The sequence below is a fragment of the Alexandromys fortis genome, unplaced genomic scaffold, assembly GCF_014885135.2.
Source record: "Alexandromys fortis isolate MF-2015 unplaced genomic scaffold, M_Fortis_MF-2015_v1.1 scaffold_159, whole genome shotgun sequence".
Lineage (NCBI taxonomy): Eukaryota > Metazoa > Chordata > Mammalia > Rodentia > Cricetidae > Alexandromys > Alexandromys fortis.
This window is the reverse complement of record NW_026068031.1, coordinates 1715412-1730182: the sequence shown is the minus strand read 5'-3', so window position 1 is coordinate 1730182 and position 14771 is coordinate 1715412. Positions and strand designations below refer to the sequence as shown.

Genomic DNA, 14771 nt, shown 5'->3' with positions numbered 1-14771 from the left:
CATCCTATTCTGTTTATTCCACCCACCTATGTTCTAAGCTATGAGGCCAAGCAGTTGGTTTATTATAATTAACCAATTACCTTCCTCCATCAATCCAGTCAGTCTAGGAGATAGTTAGCTAGGATTTGAGAATCCAGATATTCAGATTCCTTGTCGTTCAGTGACACCATCTGGAGTTGTGTATCATAAGGTCCCTTTCACTAGAGTACCAAGAGGGAATACCTCCCTCTCTCGTTTTAAAAGGTTCATCATTTATTGTTATGTGTGGGAATGTTTACTGTATGTATGTACATTAAGTGTGTGCCAGAAAGTCAAAAGAGGGTGTCACATCCCCAAGACCCGGGGTTATGGATGGTTGTGAGCTGCTATATGGGTGCTTGGAACAGCAAGGCTTCTCAATCACTGAGCCGTCTCTCTAGCTCCCAGAGGGAATATTGCACGGAATCGGGTTGTCCAGTAGAGCCAGGTTCTGCTACTTTTGAGGGCTTCTGATGTGCTCTATGTTGACCTTTTCATGTCTTCATGGCCAGTAAACCTTCCCCTTCTCTCGGTCTTCTTGTTGAAAAAATGAATTCAACCCTTCTGATCCCTTTCCCCAATTCTGGAGCAGTTTCACTGAAAGAAGGCCTTGAGGGTAAAGAAAAAGTATCCTGCCCTCCTTCTGGTAGGAGAGAGAGCGGGCTCCAGCAGCTTGCTGTCTTAGCATCCTGTGGATTGCTGTTTTGTTGTTGTTTGTTTCTTGTGGGTGGGGTAGCCTCCAGTATGCAGATGCTCACCAATACCTTGGCTTTGCTGTCTCTTTTAGGGTAATTATAGGTTGGCACAATGTACTTATTGTTCTGTTCTACAATGAAGCACCGTGCTAGGGGAGACCTGCAGAGAGGATAAGGAATGGAATCATTGTCTGTGTTGGTGTGAGTGTGTGTCCTGGGCAGTCACATTGTACCTCAAATTACACACACACACACACACACACACACACACACACACACACACTGTAGCTTTGAAACCTGTCCTGGAACTAGCTCTTGTAGACCAGGCTGGCCTTGAACTCAGAGATCCGCCTGCTGCTGCCTCCGAGCGAGCGCTGGGATTAAAGGCGTGCGGCTCCACCGCCCAGCTCAAGTTATATTTCCTCCTCCTCCTCCTCCTCCTCCTCCTCCTCCTCCTCCTCCTCCTCCTCCTCCTCCTCCTCCTCCTCACCCTTCCCTTCAGGGTCACCATGGCAGGGTATGGCAGCTTCCATCTTAAATGCTAGGCTAGGGTGTTGAGAGAAGTGTTTAAAATTCTTTCAGTGGATTTGCTGACCTCTTCCACTGGATGAATTGTATTGCTCATTTGAGTTGTTCAGAATCTTTTTGCTTTATACAGTTTGTGACGGTTTCTGAAAAATGTTGGGCAACCTAGTCATCCATCCACCCATCCACATACCCACCCTTCCATCCACCCACCCATTCACCCACCCTTTCATCCATTCATCCACTTACCCACTCATCCACCCATCCACCTACCCATCCACCCACCCATCTACCCACCCACACATCCATCCATCCATCCATCCATCCATCCATCCATCCATCCATCCATCCACACATCCATCCATCCACCCTCCTATCACATGTTATTGAAAACTCATTAGGAGGCAAGGTTCCGGGCTATATTCAATAATTTTATGAAGAGCAAAAGAGGCCAATACCATTCCCACCCATGTAGAGCTCTGTTGCTTACTCTGGCAAGGCAAAGATGTACAGGTGTTAAGTTCAGTTTTGTCCTTGTAGACTGCAAGGTTGGGAGATGTTCAGAGCTTGACTCTTACAGATAGAAATTGGAAATGGGTCTTCATGCCCATGGGCTAGCCATCACCAGGCAACACAATAACAATTGTTTTATATGCCTTATTTTTTTGTATAGCCTCTTAGACCAGGATATCTGTAAGAGGCATCTATGGTTACATCTGTCCCTATTCTCTCCTGTCCCCAGACCCTCCTGTACTGGGGCTGGCTGTCACATTTAGCAATGTTTATGGCTTAGTTGTAGCAGCTTTTTTGACCAGAACCACTGCCATAGGAATGCAATGATCTTGTGTGACCATCAGCTTCAGAATTCACGGCTCTCACATCTTTCCCTGAGGGGTGGTGGCAGGCTTTACTGAACCCAAGGGACGCCATGGCTGCTCTGCTGAGACTCTTTGAGCCCACTCTGGGAAGAAGACGGGGAGAAGTCTGACTGGAAAGGCAAATGCTCTGCTGAAAGCTGTTTGCTCATTTAGCTGAGAGTCCTATAGCTTGTCAGTCTTATTGGTTGGGGTGATGGAGAGGTGGACAGTGGGCTAGGTGCTCTGCACCCCTAGAGGGGCAATGGGTCAAAAGGGAGGACCCTGGAGGCTGGTTTGAGAGCTCCCCAAAGCCAGGGTAACAAACTGAGGCTGGATGATCAATGTTCTCTACTTGTGGTCTTTGAAGAGACACCATGGTGTAATACAGCTCACATGAACAAGGGAAAGAGTAGTATTTATTTTTTATGTGTATGTATGCATGTGTGTGTATGCATGTGTCTTAGCCACAGGTTGATATTGCGTGGCTTCCTCCATTGCTCTCTATCTTTTATATCAAGTCAGGGTCTCTCATTAGACTGCCTGGGCGATCTCCTGTCTCTGCCTCCCAAGTCACACTTGCCTGGCATTTAGATGGGTGCTGGGGATCTTAACTCTGATCCTCTCTCTGTGCAGCAGGCTTTACCCACTGAACCAGCCCCACAGCCCCAAGAGTGATTTTGAGTCTTGCTTCAAACTCTTGACGACATCTAAAAATGTATTATAAAGTAAACAAAGGCATTCCCTTTGTATATGCTTTAAAGAGAATCCAAACTCTTTTTTCTTGTAAGTTAAAATAAGTCCTCAGAGCAGAAAATCCGTATGCTTAGGGACAACCAGAGTGTCTTGGCTCCTGGGGGTAGTGTGTGTGTTTGTATGTGTGTTTCTGAGGTATGTGCTGATATGACAGAGTGGATTTTCACCCTTTCTAAGTGTGACCAGACACGATTTCAAAGGCACAGGTCTGGAGACTCGGTGCTGCATCTCAGTTGCTAAAGTGTTTGCCTAACATACTGGGTTCAAAACTACACACTTGGGTGAGAGGTGTCGGGGGGAATCAGAGTTTCAAGGTTATCCTTGACTTTATAGTGAATTTGAGGCCAGCTTTGGTCTACACAGGGCCCTGACTCAGAGAAATCCAATCCTGAAAACAGCAACAACAACAGTAACAGCAGCAGCAGCAGCAGCAGCAGCAGCAGCAGCAGCAGCAGCAGCAGCAGCAGCAGCAGCAGCAGCAGCACTTACCAGAGGGCAGGGACACTGTGTTAGAAATCAGCTAATCTGAGCACTAGACACGCACAGGACTGTGAGCTACTAGAGGTTTCACATTATGGCTGAAGAAACTGAAGCCCAGGAAATGCAATGATGGACCTCCATGCCCCAGGGCAACAGAGTAGGACAAGGACCCCAGGCTCCTGGTTCCCAGGTTGTATGTGCTGTGACTCCTCACCCGTGGGTCTTACGGTCTCTCTCAAACAAAAAAGCAAGCTGAGGGCAGAAAACACAAGTGCCATCTCCTCTGTGCTATGCCAGGGGCTGGTGGCAGCTCTGCTCGCCCAGCTGTCCCTCCTCTGGCATCTGGACTTTTTGCTTGCGGGTTGTCATTTGTTGGAATCATCCTCTTTGTCATTCAGCTGGAAATCATTTCCACGGCTCCCCTTGTGCTGTGTCTCCTTGGCTCTGAGCCGCCCTAAAGGTGGATGCCTTGCAGGAGTGGGGTTGCCATGGATCCATGGATGATCACCAACACTGTTGGCTCCTCTCTATCTGTGGGTTCCCCATCTGTACACTTAAACTGGGGATCAAAAACATTGAGAAGAAAACAATTGCTTTTGTATTGAATACCAAGAGCTTTTTACTATTTCCTAAACAGCACAACACATATCCATCTCTATAGTGTTTACACTGTATCAAGTATTATAGCGATCTGGAGATAACTTAATCACACAGGAGGATGTGCACACGTTCTGCTCCATTGTTTATGAGAGACTGGAGCTTCTTAAGATTTTGGTGTCTGAGAGGAGCTCCTGGAAGCAGTTCCTTGTGGGTTCTGAGGGCAACTGTTCTTCCTCCAAGGCCTTGGCAGCTACTCTCCTTTGATGTCCTTAGACAATGTGGGTATGTGAGTTCATTTTCTCCCACCGTCATGCGCCCTCTGTCCCCGGCTATGAGGAGTCATTAGATGAACTCTCTGTGCCACATGTGCCCAGTTTCCAGGGTGGTGTTTGCAAGCACGAAGGGAGATGGCCAGGTTCCACGCTCTCTAGGGCTTGCCTTTTCTGCTTTGTCACCACTGAAAACCACATTCTGAGCCAGATGCAGCTAGAGCTGCTGAGCCGTGAGCTTTCCTCCTTGTTGATCCCTGGAAAGACCCAGGGATGCTCCATGCAGAGATAGCAAGGGGAGTATGATTCATGGTGGAGCGGATGATATACAGCCTTCTAAGCAATTGCTTGAACTGTGGGCTGATAGAACCTCGGAGAATTAATAGTTCACCTGCAGTTCTCTGTAAATCAGCAGTTACCTCTGAGGTCATGGTGATGCCTTCGGCCAGGTGACTGGGGGGCAAGCCTTCATCTGGGATTGGTCTCTTTTGCTACTATGTTCCTGTGTGTCCCCGATGAGTCACCCTGGGTTCCCCATGTCCTTGTTTTGCAGCCCCTAGCCTCATGGGTGTATTTGTGGATATCTCTCTGCATTATTCCTTACACAGTGCCTGCATCTTCTGTAACCTTTTTGTTTCTGGGACTGTTACCAAGACTCAAGTATCCATTAGGGATGGATAAGCAAGAACCTATTTTTTTGGGTCAGTTCCTTGCTGGTGCAACTGCCTGGGGAAGTGGCTGAATGGTTTTCTTGGGTTGCATGGTGTTCAGATTGTGTTAGGGACTTTGATTGAGAGGGATGGGGAGGAGAGACACTCCCAGGTGAGTCCATCCCAGAGGGCCAACCACCATTATTCTGAAGGTCAAAAATCATTCACCAGTCTGTGGTTAATGGCTTTCCCATGTGATCAAATGTTCCCCGATTGTGGTGGCTTGAGGTTTTCCATCCTGAGTGTGCCATTCCTCTTTGTGTGTTGGTTCAACTTGCAAATGCAGAATGGCTTGCCTGTTTGACCAGCCATTCATCCATCCGTGAATTAGTTGGTCCATTTGTCTATTGATTCATCTATTCCTCTGTCTGTGCATCCAGTAAAGGTCTTATGCAGGTAAAGTAAATGAGGAAAGTGGGCTTACAAAAGATGACGGGGATGATGGGGAGTTGCCTCTCCCTTCAGCCCCATTCCACCTCCTAGTGTGAGTAGAGGCTACCCTGACACCTGCTCAGCCCCCTCACACCTCTCTCCCCAGGGTGAGCTAGCACAGCACACCACCTTGTGGGTCTGGTTGCCTTACCCTATCTCCTACATGCTCTTGAGATGCTTAGTTCTGATACCCAGAGCTGCTCCAGAACTATGGCTTCCAAATGTCTTGGGAGCATCTGGAGAGGTGGTAAGCCCGGAGAGACTGGGAACCTGGCAGCAAAAGAGCCCGGGAGGAGGGTTTTCTCTAGCAGTGTGAGACCTGGGTTCAGAACTCAGCTCCATTGGTCCTGTGACTTTCCCAGGAAAGACCTAGACCAGGGAAGAGCCAGCTTTGGAATTTGGAGCCTGTGACTTCCCAAGCTGAGCAAAAGCAACTAAAAGGAAAAGGGGTCCAAGCTGTATAGGCAGTGTTTTTCCCCCATGGGTACTCTAGCCCCAGAGAGTCCTGTAGGTTTCAGGACTGACTTTGGTCTCAATGTGATCCTCAATGCCAGAAACCCCAGCTTTTTTCAGATTGAGCAACTGCAGCCTCCGCTGTTCAGGGCCACTTTAAGGCCTTCTTACCTTGGTTTGTGTCATTTTATTGTTGAAAATATGGGTACCAGCTGCAGAATATTAAAAGAAATCTAGCCAAAGGGGTAAATGGAGCGCATGAGAGCTCATCTTATAAAAACCATCAGAAGGTAAAACTGTTTACTGAGAAAGTAGAGTTATTGATGGTGGACGGTGTCCGAGCTGTCTTGGTTTGTCTTATTACTTTAGCTGCTCAGTGAGGTCGAGAGAGGGCAGCATAAATTACTAACTCACAGAAGTAAAGATGTTAATTAGGAGAGCAGCAAGGTCCCTGTTATTGCTGAATTTAGAACCCAACCTCACACCCATTTAAAGATGACCACTAACATTATAGGCGTGTGCGGTACTCCCTTTCCTGCTGAATGAAACTCAATCAGAAAGAATGCTGGCTGGGAAGAATAAGGAAGGTCAAGGTTTTCTTGTCGTTTTTGTCATTTATTTATTTAGCTAGTTTTTGAGATGGGGTCAGTGTGGCCTTGAACTTGATGTGTAGCTGAGGATGATCTTGAACTTCTGATCCTTCTGTTGGGGTGATAGCTGTGTACCACTACATCCGATTTATGTAGTGGTGGGGTTTTGTGCATGCTGGCTTTCACCACCAGACCAGAAAGTGGATTCTAGCATTAGTTAGTAGTAAACTAATTTAAAAGTATTCCTTAAACCAGAGTATGCCAGGGCTGGCAAGATGGCTCAGTGGGTTATGATACTTGCTGCCAGCCCGAGTTGGCTCCTTGGGACTCACATGGTGGAAGGAAAGAAACCACTTGGGCAACTTGTTCTCTGACCTCTGCATGCAAGTTGGGAGCACATACTTGCCCCCTCCCTCCAAAAAGTACACAATAAAAAACCCTATGCAAATAACCAAAGTATCTCAATCGAGTTTTGCAATGTAGCCTTATTGCTGCTTTTCAGAGTACACTATTCATTAAATCACCTTGTTATTGATTCCAGACCTAGTCATGAAATATTTATGTAACTATTACATGGGAAGCCTTTTGTCGGCTGTTGAGTATATAAAGACGAAGGGAACAGATTCCTGCCTGTATCTGTTAGTCTTGCTACTTACCAAAGTGCTCCATGGCACAGTGACTTCAGTTGGAGGGTGAGCAGTCATGCATTTTTCTCATTGTTCCATAGGGTAGTGATTGGATTGGGCTCAGCTGGGTGGTTCTTCTGGTCTAGCCTGGGCTCACTTAGGTGTCCGTAGGCAGCTGGTCTTGGGTAGGTTGTGGGCTGCTCGGTCTAGAACAGTTTTAATCTGGAATGCTTCCTTCTGTCCCACATGGTCACATGCCAAGCAGCTAGCTAGGCAGGGTTCCAGGAGACTTGGAGTGGGGAGGAGATGAAGGGCATCTCGTATCTTGGGTTTGGTACAGGTACTGGTTTAACTCAACGTTCTCTCTAGATTGTTCTGTCACTGTTGGCGAGGGTGCCTTTTAGGTTCGCCTGCTGCACGTCCGTTCTTAGGCAAGGTAGTTCTTTTCCTCCAGGCCTTGTTCCTTTTGCTGCTTCTTTGCACCCCACCTTACCCTCCTGGGAACATTTGTCTTCCTTTATCTCGTGCTATCTTGTAGGTTCCACCGTCATAAATCTTCTGCTGTGATTGCGGACTTAACTGTGCTTTCCAGCAGTAACAATATGTGTAGGCTGATATGTGTAGGTTGTATCTACTCTTCGCTGGGAATGAAGGTGCAGAAGTGTTTGACCTCAAGGAAAACAGGGCTAAAGTTTCAGGTGATGTTTGACTCATACTACAGTCTCTCTCTCTCTCTCTCTCTCTCTCTCTCTCTCTCTCTCTCTCTCTCTCTCTCTGGTGTATGTATGCAGGTACACAGATGGGTGCAGGGACGTGCCTGTGTACCTTGTACAGAGGCCTGGGGATGATAATGGGTGTCTTCCTTTGTTCCTATATCCACCTTGTTCCCTTGGGCAGGGTCTCTCACAGAGCCTGGAGCTCACTAGTTTGGATAAGCTAGCTGGTCAGCAAGTGCCCAGAATTTGCTTGTCTCTGCTCCCATCCCCATATTGTTGGGCTTTTGAGACAGAGTCTCACTATGTAGCCTAGACTGGCCTTGAACTCCTGATCCTTGTGCTCCAGCCTCCTTGTGTGCTGGGATTCCACCGTAGCCAGCTCTAGTATTTTGAACACCATCTGAGATACTTCAGTGGTGGAATCAAAGACCTATAATGTTATTCCATTATGATAAAGTTCATGTTCCTTTGCTCTTTGCCTCGGCTTTTCCATATAAAAATGGGAGGACATATTTATGCTGGGAATCGTCGGCTATTATCTGTAGCCTATGTTTATTGCAATATAATTAAGATAATAAGCAATTGTTTCTAGGTGAAAGATATCCAAAACAATGGGGTCTGAACCTGTGGAAGAGAAAGTGTTTCTTATCGCTTTATCTTCTTTCTGGGGAAAGTAAGCAGGTTTCTGTTTCTGGACCATGTCTGAACTAGGTTGACTTCACTCTGATCCTATTGGTAAATCTTTAGGTGTCTCTGCTGGGATCCTCAGAACTCAGCGTGGCAAGGTTCATCTGCCTTGGGTGAGGCAGGCTTTCTGGTTCCTGGGACTCAACAGGGTCTCGTGTACTTGCTGACAGTCAAATGGTTCATGTCAAGCAGATTGATTTAGTAACTAGGCCGGACAGAACTAAAGTAGTAGAGTGACAGGAGCAGGCTCAGTCTATATGAGCTGCCCTTTGCAAGGCATTTACCAGGTCCTAGGCAAGAGAGAAGGATTCTGGGCCCATTCTGTTCTTTATTCTTCTGGTTAGTATTTCTGGTTGAGCAAATGGAAGCTCAGATTATATTATTGTGGTTGTATTGGCTAGTTTTTGTCAACTTGATGAAGATTAGGACCATCTTGGAATGGGGAACTTTAATTGAAAAAATACCTCTATTAGATTTTCCTGTAGTCAAATCTGTGGCGGCATAAATATATATTATTTTAATAATTTTTATATATTATTTCTACAATGTATTATTTTTATAATATATATTTACATATATATTTTTGAGACAGGATTCTTTGTTCTTTGGCTGGTCAAGAACTTTCTGTGTAGCTGAGGCTGGCCTCCTACTTACAGAGACCTGACTGACCCTATGTCCAGTGTGTTGTAATGAAAGGCCTGTGCCACCAGTCAAGTGGCACTGTGGGCAGTGCCGCCCCTGGGCAGTGGTCCTGAGTTTATAAGAAAGCAAACCGAGCAAGTCATAGAGAGTAAGCCAGTAAGCAGCACCGCTCCATGGCCTCTGATTCAGTTCCTGCTTCCAGGTTCCTGTCTTGACTTCCCCATAAGCCAAGAAACCTGCTCCTCTCTAGGATACTTCTGGTCATGCTGACCACCACCACAACAAGAAACCTACGTTGGTGGTGGAGCTGAGATTCGGACAAGAGCTGTGTATCTCTGAAGCCTGTGCTCCTGGGTAGCATTTGCTTTTGTTGCTGTTTGAGAGAAGGTCTCACAGGCTGATGTTGAGCTCCCTATATAGTCAAAGATGACCTTGGACTTCTGATCATCCTGTCTACATAGACTTCTGCATGTTGTACGTTATCACACCCGGTTCATACAGTGCTGGGGATTGAACTCGGGCCTTGAGTGTGCTAGGCAAGCATTCTGTCACCCTGGATACATTTCTAGTTCACAACATATGATTTATACTCAAACATTTCTCAAAAAGTTAGACGGCTTCAGCATTCTTCTTATTTTTAAAAAATCATGAGTACATGTGTGTGTCTGTCTGTGTGTGTATCTGTGTACATGTAAGCACAGTAGCTTTGGAGTTAAGGGGGGCTCATCATTTCTCTGGAGCTGCAAGTAGAGGCAGTTGTAGACTGCCTGAACTGGGTGCTGAGAATTAAACTTGGGTCATTTGCAAGAGCAGCATTTACTCTTATGCACTGAGCCATCTCTCCAGCCCCAGTTTCAGCATTCTTGAACTCAGGGCTGAATGATGCTCATTCTATTTCTTCACCATGACTTTAATAGTATCCAAGTACACATGCTGCAGACCCCACCTTAGCAGGCCGAAGAACCCATGCCCCTGCGAAGATGCCCACACCTAAATCCTAATCCACAACCCATAAATATGTTATCTAGGTGATAAAAGAGACTTGGAAGATGTGATGAAAGGTTTTGACATGGGAGGCGAACCTGGACTCGGAGGTGGCCCAACATCATCACAGGGCCTTGACATGGGGGAGGAGGTTGACAGCCTGCCTGGTAACATAGAGTTGGAAGTGGAGGCTGAGACATGTACTGGAGGGTCCCCTGGTTCTTCCATTCATACCAAGAAGCAGAGACAGTCCCTGGAAGCTGGACAAAGCAAAGAAGCAGGTTCTTAGTGCTTCTGGAAGTAACACAGGCGTCCTGATGTTAGCCCTTGGGGAAACTCGTTCTGGACCTCTGATACTCAGAAGAGTATGCTTGTAAGCTAGCGTGCTTCCGCTTAGCTCGTGACCATAGGAATAAGAAGCTGACACACCACCTCTCCATGTACTATTTTAGGTTCTAAACTGGCACTGGGGTTGGGAGAGCAGCTCAGTGACATGGCTCTTGTTTGGTATACAGAAAACCCTGGGTTCCACCCGCCTCTCTACAATCCTTTAAAAATATCCCATCGTCAACTTGTGGAGCCACCTCCTGTGATCCAGAGCCCTTTAGACAAAGGTGGGGGAATCTGTAAACTCTGGGAAGATCTGTGCTGGGGCTCAGGCTTCTGCTGGTGGGGAAGGTTTTGTCCTGGATCGTCCATACACCTGAGGCTGTACTTTTGATCACAGGTGAGACAGCTGACTGGTCAGGGAACTAACGATGCTGCTCTTTCATTATGATTCCTTTATGTCTCAATAGATTCTGTTCTGTTTATCCAGTGGGTAGAGTCCCCCAGAACAGATAATATTATCTTATAACTGACTCATGACCTACTGTTCTCTGCCATGGCTGGTGACAGTGAGTGGAAGATGGGACCCCGCCATGTTTGCTGGTCATGTACAGTCAGGGTGTTACATGGCTTTTCTTGGGGGCCATCTTCCTGTTTACCTCACAGAGATAGGGCAATGACAGGCAGTGCAAACGATCCCATCCGAGTCCACGTTGGTGAGCCAGGCGGGTGTTCACTGAGGTCTGAGCAGCTGCATCATTGGATAGGTCCACCCCAGCATGGGTGATGGCGAAGAAAGTGATGTCATTGGAATTCTGTGATCCCATTTTATAGATGAGAACTGAGGCTCAGGGAAGGTGAGCAAACAAGAACACAAGTAGTCGGGACTCAGATGCTACACGTCAGTCCTTCACTGAAGAGCTTTTCCTGGGCAGGACTGTGGAACTGAGTGGCATGTAATTACTGCTTAAACATCTCCTGGCCACGTGAACGAATGACTTGGAGGCTAGATCTCTCTGTGTGCACTCAATCCAGAGACAGCAAGGTGGGCACAAGGGGACCTCGCTGGACAGCAGAACATTTACTTTCATGGGCAGGGGGATCCTCTGGTGTTGTCTTTGTTACTTCTCTCTGCTCAATCTAGACTTAAAGACAGATCCAACAATATATATGTACAGACACAGATGCACATATACACATATACCCCCACACACATTTATAGACATACATACACACACATACACATGTGCACCCTCACACAAATGCAACACACATACACATGTGCACCCTCACACACAATGCAACACACATACACACGTGCACCCTCATACACATAATCATACACACAATGCACCCTCATAATCATACACACACGTGCACCCTCATAATCATACACACACGTGCACCCTCATAATCATACACAAACATGTGCACCCTCATACACATAATCATACACACACACACACACACACACACACACACACACACTCAAATTGACCAAGGTCTTATATAGCCCCAGCCGGCCTTGAACTCCCTAACTGCAGAGGACTTTGGACCCTTGATCTCCTCTATTCACCTCCCAGGTACTGGGGTTAAAGCTGTGTGTCACCATTTCTGAGTAAGCCCACGTATATCCTTGCTGAATTCACCAGGTCCTCCTTGCCACACATCCGCAGTCAGCAAGTGTGGGTGGCGGGGGGTAGTGGTCTCTTAGTGTGTTCTTCCCACCTGGGGCTTCCTCAACTGCTCTGGAGGGCCCAGCCGGTGATCCAGGATGGATGCTTGTTGCAGGCTTGTTTATTTCCCACCTTCCTCCCTGGATGTGGAAGAGAGACGAGCGTGTTGGGAGTGAGGACGGAGATAAAATTAGTGTGAAGCCGCAGGAGCAGCCCACATGGCCTTTGCCTATGTGGAAATTGCCAGTGTCCTTAATGCACTGGCTGCGAGTGTGGCTGTTTCCTGCCTTCCCCTTTCCCTTCTGTCTCACTTCTGCGCGAGATGAGAATTTACCGCCAATGAGCCTCCTGGCGGATGACTAGAAAGACCTTGGCAGTCTCTCCCTTTCTCTGTCCCTCTGTCCCCAAGAGAGCCTTGTCAGCTTCAGTGATCCTCACCCAGCCAGTCCATACGGGCCAATGCTGCCTTGTTAAATTGCCTCATGGCTGTTGGGTGACACTTTCGGCTTCTTTCCTCCCCAAATCACCCTCAAGTTATGACTTCATTTGCAGCAGTGGTCAGAGCAGGGCAATTCTATTGATTTTCCTTCTTTTCCTGGTTTCTCTATAAATTAATTGGGTCTAATCGTGTTTGCCATCCTATCTTTGGAGGGGATTAAACTTGCAGTGTTTAATGGGGGTGGGGGGGGCAGAGAGTGTTTTTGATTTCAGTGAGGATGTTTGAATTCTAGTAGCCCAGAAACTTGAAGCTGGCACTCTTTTCTTTTCTTTTCTTTTCTTTTCTTTTCTTTTCTTTTCTTTTCTTTTCTTTTCTTTCTTCCTTCTCTCCTCTCCTCTCCTCCCCTCCCCTCCCCCTCCCTTCTCCTCCCCTCTTCCCTCCCCTCTTCTTCCCTCCCATTCCTTCCCTTCTCTTCCCTTTATTTTCCTTCCCCTCCTTTTCTTTTCTCCACCACTCCACCAGACAGACAGTATCTCTCACAATCCAAACTGACCTTGTCACATAACTGAGAAGGATCTTGTATTTCGGACGTATTTGCCTCTACCTCCCAATGCTGGGATTATAGGTGTACATCCCCATGTTTGGTTTTACACGGTACCGAGGATTGGACCCATGTCTTTGTGTGTGCTAGGCAAGCATTCTATAGGCTGAGATACAGTCCTAGCCTCTGATATCCAGTTCTGTTTTTCAGCAGTAATTTTTTTAAAGGTTTGGACTGAAGAGGGCGGGGAAGGTGTGTTATAGCTCTGGGGTTATGACACCATCTTGTCAGGTGACACTGCAAACCACTGGTTCCGCTTGACCTTGTTCTATCGGACACAGTGGGAGGGTGGGGTGGTCTATTGGAGCAGGCATTATGCTGCTGGGACCTGGGAATTCTTGGATCCCCGTGGAAACGAGCCAGCCAGCAGTCATGTGGACCAAAGTCAGATGGTACTCCAGGAGCTGAATAGAGAGCCAAGGCTGAAGTAGGGGCTATTTTGGCCTGGGGAGGAGTAGTGCACTCTCTCTGTGTGTGTCATACATGCACACTCACAAGTGCCACCAACAATGGCCCCCAACACTAGACATGTCTTATTTTTACTACTATCTCCAGAAGATAAAAACAGAAAGCCATTGGTTCTTGACCAGTGTGGCTGCAAGGGGGACTTTGACTTGGGTCAGCTCAGTTGGTCTGCAGTGCGGCAGGAAGCCTCCTTCATTTCTGTGACACGCTGTCTCTTACTCCTGGGAGTTTCCTGTGACTCTCCTGAACATGATGTGGAGGGCCTTGTGTCGGCAGCATGCTGTGCTGTGAGGCATGTGTATGTCTGGCATGAACACACGACCACCGGCAGTCTCTACAGGAAGGAGCAGCGAGTACATGCTGGCTGATCAGGACTTACTGGAATCAGACAATGGTGTGCCTCTTGAAAAGCGTGACTTTTGCCAGCATGGACCTTCTGTGTTCATCTTCCTGACTTTCATCCTGCTTCAGCCAGTCCTGTGGCCACGGGTGATGACATCTCTGAGCGGCATGCACACACAGGGGTCAAGCCTGTGACTCCCTCCGGTAGAGCTGGCACTGGTGGGGACTGAAGGTCTGTTGACCTGACTCGTATTCTCCCATTTCTTCACCTCTCTGAGCCTCGGTTTCCTCGTCTATTAAAGTAGAATGGATGTAGGAGGGCGACAGCCCTAGACATAACCCCTCCCGCATGGTAGCTGATTGGTAAATTCAGCACTATGATTGTTGAAATGTTCGTGGCTTTCAGTGACCAGCATGGCATCTGAGGGGTCCCCCAGGAGTTTGCATGGAGGGACTCTGATCCTGGTATAGGGGAGCTCTGTGCTGAACCCCAGCATCTCCTTTCAGCATTGGCAGACAGGTTACTGTGGTCTATCTAGGACTCGTGTGGAATATTACTTTTCCTACCCCATCCTGTCTCAGTTTTAACAGAGGGGTGGTTGTAGCCTAGGCAAAAAGCCAAGGCTGCCAAGGCAAAACCTTAAAACCAGCAAACGAACATTTATTTATAGGTATTAGAGGAAAATGCCAATCCCAAGCAGGGAAGAAGGGCCCAGCAGAGGCGGCTGCAGTGAGCAGTGGGCAGGGAAGGAAGCCAAAGAAGCAGTGGAGGGGCTGTAGGAGCTTGAGAGGCCGGGTGATGTCAGTGTCAGACATAGCAAACCAAGGCATATTTAATCACAGGACCACGATAAAAGGTGGGCAGGGAACCAAAGTAGGGGATG

At 47.5% G+C, this 14771-nt stretch overlaps 1 protein-coding gene across 8 annotated transcripts in view; it reads left to right on the top strand.

Moving 5' to 3' along the window:
- Positions 1-14771, top strand: part of Dpf3 (double PHD fingers 3) — a 273140-nt gene that overhangs the window by 85994 nt on the left and 172375 nt on the right. The window contains exon 1 of one of the 8 annotated variants that reach the window (XM_050164589.1): positions 7622-7706. The exons of the other annotated variants lie outside the window; for them this stretch is intronic. The gene's annotated coding sequence lies outside the window, so the exon portion shown is untranslated. Of the gene's footprint in view, positions 1-7621; positions 7707-14771 lie in introns of those variants that run through there. 8 annotated transcript variants of the gene reach the window in all.